The sequence below is a fragment of the Protopterus annectens genome, chromosome 11.part0, assembly GCF_019279795.1.
Source record: "Protopterus annectens isolate FY-2018-M chromosome 11.part0, PAN1.0, whole genome shotgun sequence".
NCBI lineage: Eukaryota > Metazoa > Chordata > Ceratodontiformes > Protopteridae > Protopterus > Protopterus annectens.
Window position 1 is genome coordinate 664,071,113 of NC_056745.1, and position 12,951 is coordinate 664,084,063.

At 37.4% G+C, this 12,951-nt stretch overlaps 1 protein-coding gene across 5 annotated transcripts in view; it reads right to left on the minus strand.

Moving 5' to 3' along the window:
• The window catches only part of FGD4 (FYVE, RhoGEF and PH domain containing 4), a 1,935,878-nt gene that overhangs the window by 12,126 nt on the left and 1,910,801 nt on the right, over window positions 1-12,951 (minus strand). The window lies entirely within an intron of this gene.

The following is a 12,951-nucleotide window of genomic DNA, read 5'->3' on the forward strand; positions in this document are numbered from 1 at the left end:
AGTCATTAAGGTTATTTACAGCTTCTTAAAACTCATTTATTCCAAGCTGATCACTATCACCATCCAGCTTAAAGTCATCAATGAATCCATAGAGGTGAAGAATAAGACATTTAAAGGTACAGGATATGAAATGGGATAAAGTAACAGTCAGGGAGATTGAAACAAAGTTAAGAAAAGCCTCTAATTGGAAAACCCCAGGCACAGATGCAGTGCCTAACTTTTGGTTAAAAGTATTAACATCTTTGCATGAAGACCTAACCATGAGTAAGAACTATTTATATGCGCACTTTGAACAGACACCAATCTGGCTAACAGGTAAAACAATGCTCTTGCTTAAGAGTGAACCTCCAAGCTACCCCAAAAATTACAGACCGATAACTTGCCTTCCAACGACTTATAAACTATACATGGGAATTGATGCTGACAAAGGTTATAGTCATTTACAAGAAAACTCAATTATTGCAGTAGAACAAAACGGCAATAAAAAAGTCATATGGAAAAAAGATCATTTGTTGTTAAACGTCATAGTAGAGAACTGTAAAAATGGGAAGAATCTAAGTATGGCATGGATTGACTACAAAAAAGCATTTGATAGTATCCCACATTCATGGATAAAAGATTGCTTAAATATGTTTAAGATACATCCTACACTGATCGACTATGTTACAGTGACCATGAAACACTGGCAGACCACTTTGCAATTAAACCATGATACCTAGGGATAAAAATTCAAAGGGGGATATTCCAGGGTGAGACTCTGTCACTGTTGCTGTTCTGCCTTCGACTTAATCCATTAAGCTGTTTACTTAACAGCTAAGGCCATGGCTACAATTTGGCTCCTAGAAAACAACAAAGTCTAAAGACTTCTCATCTTCTATTTGTTGATGATTTAAAACTGTATAGCTCATCAGATGAGGAACTGAAAACACAGCTGCAGGTTGTCAAAACTTTTTCAGATGATATTAGAATGTCATTTGGCCTTGATAAATGTGCAAAAGCAACCTTTAAAGCAGGAAAACTGCTGCAACAGGAAAACATCAGTTTGGGACATGAATGTGATATAAAAGAACTTGAGCAAGAGAGAGTGTATAAATACTTGGCAACTAATGAAGGATCAGCAATAAAACATGAACAAATGAGAGTAAAACTTAGTAAGAAATATTTTAGAAGACTTAAATTAATCCTGAAAACAGCACTGACGTCTAGGAAAAAAATCCAAGCTATAAACCAATTTGCTCTTCCTGTCCTAACTTACAGTTTTGGAGTGGTTGATGGTCCCCAAAATGTGTTGGATAGATAAGATATTAAAACAAGAAGGATGCTCACCAAATGATCTATAAAAATCAGTGCTTACCAAGATTATACATATTCCCCGTTCTGCAATCATGGGACTCCACACATCTGCTGATCTCACGAGACCCAAACGTAGTGAAAGTTTTGAAACATGAGGAGAATAAATCTAAGATGATTTCCCTGTTTCATCTAGCAGAAGCATATCGGTGTCAAGCAGGAATGGAAATCAAACCAGAAGTAGATAAAAATCAGGCAGCAACTGAACGTGCCAAAAAGCAAAAGAAAGAATACAAGGTGAAGGACCAGATGAGAAGGCAAGAAATGTACAAAATGCATAAATATAGTTGCAAGTATAGAAAAAACTTCAGGAAGAACCTCATGTTGATCAGGAATGAACGCAAGAATGGTTAAGGAAAGGCAAATTCAAAACAAGAGATGAAAGGTTAAGATTGGTGGCTCAAGATAGTGGGCTACGTACACGCTGGTTTACAAAGTCCATTGAACAGGTGGGAGAAACAGACAAATGTAGGTTTTGTAAAACCCAAACTGGAAACAGTCACACACTTCATTGCTGGTTGTGACATATTAATGGCAGAAGGAATCACGGCCGGCCTTAGGCATAGGCGAACTAGGCGACCGCCTAGGGCGCCATACAGGCCAGCCTCAGAAAGGGCGCTACTTTTAACTATTTATTTATTTTAATTAATAAAATTCCTCTTGCTCGGTTCCCTGTTCAGGAAGCCTGATCCATAGCGAGAGAGGGGCGAGCGCCCTCCCACTTACTTACAGCTGCAGGTTGGCTTGGAAAAAAAAAAATTATGGTACACGAGTCTGTTACCTTAAGGAGCCCAGCCCTGATGCACAACCTTCAACGAAAGTATGCCCCTTCATGCATGTCTCCACGCAGAAGACGCTTTAGCTGAGAATCGAACGGGACTACATCTTACTGTGCGGTGACAACGCTACTGCAGCACCACCACTGCAGTATGAAAAGCTCATTCAGTTTTTCGGCTTATTAGGGGTCACCACAGCAGAACTCCGGTCCGCTAATGATTGGTAGTGGATTTTTATGTGCCGGTTACTAGCCTGCCGCACAACCTTAAATGAAGGTACGCCCCTTCAAGCATGTAGTCTTTAAAAAGAATGGGGGAAAGCATATAAACAAAAAAAATGTGTTGCCTATGAATCGTGAAAAGCACACAATGACAAAATGAAATAAAAGAAATAACACCAAATGTTTGCCACAACACTGTATCCTGGCATCCACTACACGAACTATGCCTTTTAAATTTCACTGGAAACTGATTAGACAAAACACCATTCTGTCTTATAAAGAACACTAGTCCACCAAAAAATATGCAGAATGCATTCCCTGCATCTTTAAAAAGGGGGAGAGCACACAATGGAGATAAAACACAGTGTTACCTCTGAATCAAGATGAGAAGAGAAACAAAAATGCAGTTTGGTTATGAGAAACAGTATCATACTGAGATTATAGACTGGAAAACTGCAGTGTATGTGTACAAAAAATTATAGTATACTAATATAATGGGTACTAGGTACAGAATACATCCATGGAAAGTAGAAATAGGTAAAGGTGAAAAAAAGTATCCAGCTAATGCAAAAAAATCTAATCTTTATATGAAAATAAAGAGTTTTTATAGAGGTAATCTTTGGAAAAATTCTCTGTTAAAGAAGCTGTGAAATATAAAACATATTGAATAAGGTTGTGTTGTGTATGTTATGAAGAAGAGAGAATGTCACATGCCTTCACAGAATGTAAAAGAGTACTGTGGCAAAAAAATTATATGTACTCTTGATATGTCTGCATTTGTATTTGGACATTACAGAGACAGAGATATGAAAAAATAATGAAGTGGTTATTGTAGATACGTTGATTTTCATATTACCTGACATATACAGAAAGTAAGATATACTGAAGTCTTGTATAACAAAAAGCAGGAATTGAAAATTATACTGAATGTCATAAGATGATGGTTGTAGAGAGTAAATTATTATAAGACTACAAACACAGTGTACTGTGTTGATGCTATGTAATTCTGCATATATTTTGTATTCATTGTGCATACTTCAGGTATTATAAATAACATGTCTACCTTTGTCAATAAGTATCTTGGGATCTTTTACATCCATCTGAGATACCATCAACTTAGTTAAACAGAATCCAGGGAATATTGTCTGGACCAATGTAACTGAAATCCATGGTACGATTCTCGGCTGAGGTGCCATCTGTGTGAAGTCCGCCTGCCCTTCTGTGTTCGTATGGGCTCCCTCCTGGTGCTCCGGGTTCCTTCCATATTCCCAAGACATGCTGTAGATGTAGCGGACATTCTAAATTGGCCCTAGGTGTGCATGTGTGTGTGTGTGTGTGTGTGTGTGTGTGTGTGTATAATGTAAACTTAGTGGTTCCGTTTGGCTCTGTATGAGAGAGAAAAGTGCATGTCTGTGTTGTATGAGAGAGTAGAGTAGGACTGTGTGGAATTTAAATTAGTTGTTAGTCATTGTATGAAAGAGAAGGTGTGTGCCTGTGTGTTGCTATGTGAGAGAGTAGTTGTATGTGTGTGTGTGTGTGTGTAGCATACCTTTTCAAGTGCCTGGATTTAGCATTATAGTTTTTGTCTGTTTCTCATAAAGTTTGTGGTTTTCTGGCAAGTCAGGGAGGACTGTAGTCACAAACTTATATGTATATGAGTTTTAGACTTTGCATCCTCCACAAAATACATGCCAATACAAATACTGTTATTCTTTTAACTTTCTAAGTTACAAAGGGCACTACTTCAAACTGCCCCTATTTTTTACCATTGCATCCATGTTATTTTAGGCTTTGTGCAGATTTTTTGCACTAAGAGGTTGAGAAGTATGCATATCTTTCTGCTGTACAGATGTTTGCAGAATGTCCAAATTCTTGCCTCATATTTTTAGCCTATTCCTCATAAAATGTGTGGTTTTCTGGAAAATCCCTAAAGACTGAAATAATTAAATGTCATACATTTGAGTTTCAGTCTTCATTTCCTTTAGACAATGCCTGCTAAGATAAATGCTGTTATTCTAGCAACTCTAAGTCTATAAGAGCAATATTTATAATCTGTCCTTTTGGAGCCTTTGCCTCCCCCCCCCAATATTTTAGGCTTTGACAAGCTCTCTTGTGCTAAGAAGTTGAGAGGTATGGAGGCATTGTATGTAATGCCCTAGATGCCAATTATTTGGTGCATTTTAAGGTGAGGTAGTGGTTCTGAGTGTGTCTTCCTTTGCTTAAGATGCCTAGTGACTATGAACTTGTTGTTTTCACAGTCATTCCCTATTGTAGTATTACCAGCTTTTTTATGTAACAGGCAATTAATTCTTAAAGGGCAGCAAGCACTGAATTTGTAGATGAAACACTGAAATATAAAGTTGTTTGCCAGTAACAGCCTCTTCATTAGTTACAAATCTCTTTAATGTGGAATTATTCAGATGAAATTTACTTCTGCAGAGATTGTGCTTACTGACTTATACTGATGGATTGTAATGATAGAAGTCTTGAGTGGCCTTTTATGGTTAAAATATTCTGAAATGGGCAGTTATTTCATTATTGGGGAAATGCATTGTTTCATTGCTTACTGGAAAAATGTTCAAAACTACAAATTTAAAGCACAAAGCTACATATTCAAAACACACACTAACAAATGGTGCCTTGTTGTACAGGGAATTTGAAAGCAGTGTTAGTACCATAATTGCCTTTGGTGCAGAAGGCTGTGGATTCTACTACCACACCATGTAGATGGAGTATTGATATTGCAGTGCCCATATGACTGCATTATAAGGGGGGGAGGGGCGGTTTTACACTCCTGAGTGTGTCTCCTTTGTATGAGATATCTAGTAACTATGAACTTCTCAGTTTTAGTCATTTCCTTTTGCAATATTACCAGTTTATCACATTTTTAATTGTAATATAGGCAATTCTTCAAGGGCAACTTACAATGAATTTGTAGATGAAGCACTGAGGTGTAAAGTTGTTTGCCAGTAGCAACCTCTTCATTAGTTGCGTGTTTCTTTAATGTGGAATTATTCAAATGATTTTACTTCTGCAAGATTGTGCGTTGAGTAATATTGGTGGATTGTAATGACAGACGTCTACCCTTTTATGGTTGAAATTTTCTGAACTGAATAGTGTTGTCATTATTGATTTTATATATAATTTCATTGTTTATTAAAAGAATGTTAAACTGCAATTTAAAACACTTTCTAACAAGTGGCAGTAGTATTATACAAGGAATATAATTTACTATAATCAGGAAGGTGAATCAAAGAATGAATACGTGCATGCATGGCCCTAAAAATGTGTGCAAGGAGTCTATTTTGAAAACAGCCCAAAGATAAACTTAATAGCCAGATGCATTTTCTATGAATGTGGGTTTTCATGCCATTTCAATGGCAGAGAAGTTTAATGCTTATGCTAAGTCTGTTTTCATTGCGAGATTGTATTGTTTAGCAAATGGCTATCTGTGTTTGTGCTATTCTTACTTAAGCTACTGTACAGAGGGAGGAGAGAGGTTGCTATTTTACTTTCACTGAGCTATAAGACTCACTCGCCTACCCCAAAGTAAATTAAACTGTAAGTTAAGCAACCCTTTGAAACAAGGCACATGGTCTTCTATTTTTTGAGGACATGACTTTTATAGTAAAATATGTGTGAAGGAGCAACAGATAAAGCAGGTTTATTAAAGGAAAATTCCACCGTCCTTCACTTGCAGTTTAACTACATTATAAGATATCTTTTTTTTCTATGCATTTAAATAATTAAAGGAAAAGACTGAAGTGGCCTTCTTGGAGAGTGGCCTACCTGTGGGTGTGGCTTATAGGGGTGTGCATTAGTATGGAGTGGGTGGGGCTTAAGGGGCGCTGGAGTACTACTTTGTCTAGGGCGCCATTTCAGCTAAGGCCGGCCCTGGAAAGAATGTATACTGAAAGGCACAATAATGTGGTGAAACTGTTGTACTGGTGATTGTGCCCACATTATGGTTTTGAAGTGGCTGAAAAGCACTGGAAACATAAGCCTCAAAGCATCATAGAAAATGAAGAAGTCTACATCACAAGGGGTCATCCATTACCAACAATTCAAAAGACGGATGCCACAAAACCGGACATAGTGGTCCAGGAAAAGAAGACGAGTAGCATTCATCATTGAAATCACACCCAGTGACTACAGTGTCCTGCGTAGAGAGAGACATAAAGTTATAAAATATCAGGATCTGCAAACGGAAATGAGAGGAATGTGGAAGATAGATATCCAAATAGTTCCAATATTAGTAGGAGCAATGGGTCTTATAAAAAAGTCTAAAATCTTATTTATATATGCTACCAATACATGTACCTCCATATGAAATGCAGGAGGAGTCATTACTGGGCACACTGCGGGTGCTGCAAAGAGCACTTCTGGCTGATTTCAAAGAGTGAAACAATATGAATTTCATGAACTTTGATCATACTTTGACTTAGGAATGGGGTCCATTCCCATCATGGTATTAGAAACCCAAAACATCTGGAGAAATTAAAAAAGGGAGTGACCATTTGAAATAGAGGGAGTCACACTACCAAGTCTAGTAATGAATAACTGAAAATCCAGACTTGAATATTAAGTCAGACAGAGGTTTCTCTAACTCTCCCCTTTTCTCGAAGGTATGACAACCTCAGTGTTTGTATATACAAGTTTGAGGTTCAAGGGAGTTACCCCCTCCATTAGGTGGTGTAGGGAGGCTTGCTTCCCAGCACAAAAAAAAAGTTTAAAGGAGAAGGGCAATGCTTGATATTCACTCTTCTCCTGGACTTTTGGTCATTTTTTTTTGGTGTGTTTCCAGAGTTGGCATTGCAAGTCCCAACATTTCAATAGGGATCTACCTGTATAGCCAGCATTTATCATTCATTAGATCAATGAAATGATAAAAAAAATAAATATTAGCCCCATGACTAAACCTTGAAGAACAACTGATAACACCCATTTCAAAGAGGATGACCAACCCTTACTGTTAACCTAAATTTTCAATTAATCTAATGACTGACGCATTTCACTATGTTTACAAGGATATCACATGGGACTATATCAAATGTATTTGCTAAGTTGACGTACAGCACTGTATAATCAAAAACATTATTCATAGCCATGCTAATATAGTCTTTAAATCAAACAAGGTTATAAAAGCAGGATCATGAGAGAATACTGTGCTGTTAAAAATCTACAATTCCCAGTCTCACATTAATGAGCTGATTAGACTTAATAAAAGCTTCAAAGCACATCTGCCCAAAATACAAAAACCAAGAGCACCCGTTCACAAAATGGAAGAGTCCAGTTGCATCCAGGAAAGGAAAGTCAAAATCAATCATTCCTGTTAGAAACAGACTGCAAAAACAAAACTTAGTATTTCCACACAGATGTTATATCAGAACAAATTTGCAGTGACCTTGGCAAGTACAAATCACTATTTATTCATAAAAAATGATAAATGGTTTTGTTTCATACAAAAAGAAACTTCAGCAGATAAAAGAGTCAGCACCAAAACCTAAGCTTTATATACACCCCTTAAAACTGTCAATCATTACAAAAGCATATCAAGACTCCCCCGTTCCATTCATGATTAAAAATACCATAAAAATCCTTTTTTTACAGCAACTCTACATAAAATAAAATATATACATATACACACATTTAAAAGGTTCCTTATGCATTCATTCATATTTCAATAGTCATGCAAGTCATCTCTCCAATACTTTAAGTTTTAAAATACTACTAATTGAGACCTGCCCATTCAAACCTGGCCAGCATGTAACATTCAAGCATAGCTGCCAGATCAGCTCACGTCCTTCTAATTATAAGGGCCACGCTCCACCTCTTTCATTTAGCTGCAAAGTTGTAGCTGTAAAGTTTCCAATACTATAAATTTAAAACTATGTCCTTCATTTTCTGCACAGTATTTTGACAGAGCATTTATCTCTTTTTTAAGTTTAATATCTCTACATGACTTAAGCTTCCTGTCAGTTTTACCTACATAAAAACATGCACAACAGCAGCATAAAGCACAATACACCACCCTCTTTGACAAACAAGAATATTTTGCTTGGAATTTCACCTTATACCCATTAACGGTTACCTCTTAAGCCTCTATTGTTGGCGAACAATATGAGCAAAACCACACTTTTTATACTACCATTGGTCTGTGAAACCACCTGTTTCTCAAACACATTTCTCAGATTCATCCCTTTCCTGTAAACAATAACTTTTTCAGTAATAAAATCCCTTAAATTTTTATCAGATTTTAAGATTTGCCAGTTTTTCATCAGTATATTATCTATTCTTGCTGCCCTGATGAATTAGGTTTACAGACCTATCCTGGAATTCATGTTGATAAGCTTATTAGAGTATTTGGTCTCTGAATGACACTCACTACAAGCTACTTTCTATGAACAATAAAGTAAGTTATTTTTTGCAAGGGGTCTCCCTGCTTCTTACTTCCAAAGTATTTTGTTTATTTAATATGTGCTGACCATGAAAATCCGACTAGAACAGAGCCTATTTTCAGTGGAGGCTCAGGGAGAAACTCTTCAGATGCATATCTTTGGAATATGGGAAGAAACTGGTGTACCAGGAGGAAACCCATGTGAATGCAGGAAGGACATGCAGACTACACACATAAGGCACCCCAGCCGAGAACAGAACCAGAGAACCTCTTGCTGTGAGGTGAGAACATTAACCGCTACATCACCCATTACACATGCATACTGCAAAACCAAACTTTATTAGCAGTGTTAGCAGTGAAAGTGACTTTCAGTGAGTTTGTTTCATAGAATTGGTGCTCACTGAAGGTGCTCCATCTTTAATATACTCCCAATGTACCGTAATGGGCTGGTGTTATCTCATCCTTTAAAAAGCAAACACAAAGAGAAGATACAGAAGTATGCTTTAATGGTAACTGAAATTAACAATTTCCAGTAGTCAGTCAGGTTGTAGATAAAGCCTGCATATCCATCTGTCTCAAAAGAAGTACCTTTCTTAATTTAACATAATACAAAGTAAACACAAAGTATTGATAATGCTAGGCAAAAATCTATTATAGCTTCACAAAAAGAATTAATGGTATTTAAGGGACTCACCTGTAATATATCAGTTTGTTTTTTTAGATAATCTACATTTCTGACCATCAGTGCATAAGGATAAACACATTTGTTAAATCTCAATAAGTCAGTAAACACAAATCATGTTATTTGTGTCTTCTCTGCTTATTTTACAGAAGTGGTGAACTTTTCTTTTACGTAAAATGTATGGCAACAACTTCAAAGTTTACTAGTGCAAACATACATGCACACATTGAAGCTGGTAGTATCTCCTTGCATTTACTGCTATATTAGCTAATGTAAAGTGCTATATCAGGATGGGTATCTAGGTGTCTTGTTCTGAATTTTTATAAGAAAACCTGGAATCAATACAGATAAGGTCAGAACAGCTATTAGAAATTAACAAGCAGCAAGACTTGCAAAATATTTAAAGTAAGAGAGTAAATATCAGATGTGTTTAGATTTAGAAATATATAAAAGTTATCAGAAACATCTAAAGCTATTATGACTTAAAGAAATAAGTAATTCTGTAAAAAAGTGAGATCCTTTATTCATTTTAATTCTTGTGGCAATAGTTCTCAACCTCTTAGCACAAGAACTCCGGACAAACCCAAAGAAAATGAGAGGACAAAGACCCAAAAATAGGGACAGATTTTAAATATTGGTCTTATAATAGTTTTTTTTTGTTAGCATGCATATTCCGAAAGGATATGAAGAATGAAACTCAGATGTCTTTCATTATTATTGATGTGATGTGACGATAGGGTTCCAGTTGGGTTCCAATTCCAGCACAGTTGTCTGGAATTTTGTAACTAATTTTGTCATTTGTGAACATCAAATTTATTTATACAAGATGCTTGTGTTACAAATTTATTAAAACTGTGAGTCATACAAGATGCTGGTGTTTCAAATGTATTAGAACTGTATGTCATGTGTACATAAAACTGATTTGTACAGACATTTGTGTTGAAAATGTATTGGTAAAGTGCTTGGGTCTGAAATGTAACCACAGTGTGCTCTACTGCAGAGAACAGAAATGTACATGCACTGTTGTAGCTGTTTAAATGTATATGTTTTAATAGAGGAAACTAAAGCGCTAACCTCAGTCCAGAAACTTTAGAAAAATATCTGAATCACTTTGTAAGCTAGACTATAAATATGCCATCTTAGAGATTTCAAGGCAGCCAGAGACACAAAGTCTGTAATAGGAAGCGTTCGGTATTGTCATTGGGGTGAACTAATTGCCACTCAGGAAAAGTGGAAGTGTTTAATTGTTTTACAATCTCTAGAAGCTCAACAGATCAAAACCAAACCCTTGTGTGTGTATTTTTACAGGTAGGTCCTGCCAGCTTCTAGTAATGGGGGTTTTGCATAGGAACTAGAAGTCAGATAACAAGTGATGTCATTCTGCAGGCTATCCCAGCAGTAATATTTTAGATATTATTTTGAGAAGTCTCTCAGTGAGACAGAGCATTCTGTATTCTGTCTTGGGCCTGACAACAAGAAGGACCATTCACCACATTGTATGCCTTGCTCTGTTAACTAAGTTATTAGGGTACAGTAATTCTCTTAGATTCAGTTTGGAATATAGTGAAGCTTAGTTTAGACCGTGTTTTTCTTTATTTGTCTGAGCCTGTACTGCAATTTTATTTTAAATGTTTCCTATGATTTGAACTCTGATGCCACTGTGAATATATATTTAGTATTGTCTTGTTCTTTTATTATTTATTATTAAATATATTTAAACCTTTCATTGTGGCTGATCTTTGCAGATATATTTAAGTTCTGAGATTACCATGAGTCTATCATTAATTCTGATGACATCTCTCACTGCTTTCCTGAAGCCTCTCTCTCACCACAATTCCTACACCATTTCTAGCCTGTCCTGAGTAGTAGAAGCTTTGCTGTACTACGCTTCCATCTCATCTCTTGTATACATAGGATGTCCAGCCTCCTCCGTATCATCATGTTATCCACTTCCAAGCTGCATCCTGTCAGTGAACCTACATTAAGCATAGTAATTTTCAGTTCATGTTTGGCAGGTTGGTTGGTTTTATGTCCAGCTTTCACTCAACAGAGCTATCCCAGGTAACCCAGGCTGGGCAACTAGACGCCGGCCAGTAGCTTTTTGACCCAGGGCTGCTGGGCTTTATGGTGGGCACACACTGGCCAATAGGGACACATATATCCCTCCCACCATTAGCATGGGTCCCTGGTATAGGTCGGAGTAGGCTGGGTCCTCAACCCACTTATCACCGGTAACTACCCATGCCCATTTTGGTGACATTAGTCATCATGACCGAATCACCTAGACCCATATTTTAGACCATTGAGTGGCTAGCCCTGCCACAGCATGCAGTCTGTGATCCATGTTCTCCTATCTTGAGGATACTGCACAACACTGGTATGTACAACTCTTCCCCCTACAGGGCACCATTTAGAGTATGTGCTGTTGCCCACAGCTCCATTCATTGGTGAGTTTGAGATGGAAACACTTAGCATGTTTTTTGGACATGGGAGTAAACCTATGGAGACACAGGGAGAACATGTAAACTCCAAACAGGCATTAGTTGGAGGTCAGGATCGAACCTTGTACCTAGTGCATGGGAGGTGAAGACCTTAACCATTATGCCAACTGGTCTCTGTTAAGTTTGAGAGTACTTGCATATTTATTTTATGACACTATGTGGGCCACTCCTAATAGCCTTGCTCTTGGTCAAACTACCATATGTATTAATATTACACAGCAAAATTGGACATCCTTTAAGGGCCTTAAAGTAGCTGGCAAGGGGTATTGGTAGCAGTGGTAACTAAATTACAGTCTGGACTGAAGGGGGCATAGCTAGTAAACCTGTGCCAGTCACTTCTAGGTGAGTGTGTGTGTAAAACAAATCTCCAAGAGTGTGTGCATCAGCTACTTGGGCAGGGACACGAAGCACTGGTTGGACAGAGTGTGTGTTGGAGGACTTGGCTTGAAACCCTGGCTAAGGACTCAACTCTATAGCTGCGCCAGTGGGAGGTCTTATTGGGGATCTGGAGAAAGAGAGAGAAACCAGCTCTGGACTGACTGTGATCTCTGTGAGTTCTTAAGGGAAATTTCACTTGATACAGAGAGCTGCATCTGGAAATACTTTGTGTGTGTATCTGTTATACTCCCAGTGAACATTCCCCACAAGTGCAGGGGTAAGCACCGAGTCTCCTTGATTATGTATCCAGTGGTGGGTCGTCACAAGTGATATCAATCTCATGTGATTTGCCAGAAAAACATACTTTTTATGAGGGTGAGATCAAAAATATGAAGCAAAATTCTGGACATTCTGTGAAAATCTGGACAGTTAAGAGGTATGGTTGTAGCATAAAAGAGATGATTTGCCATTCTGGTCTCTCATAAGAGGAGTACAATCTAAGGGCATTCTACAGACAATTCCAGTATTAGTATAAGAAAAGACTATGCCATACCAATTTAGAAACAGAGCCCTTTATATACAGGTTAAAAAAACAGCCCAAAAATTGTAACTAGTTTCAGAAGAGCCTTCTTGAAAATAGTCAGTA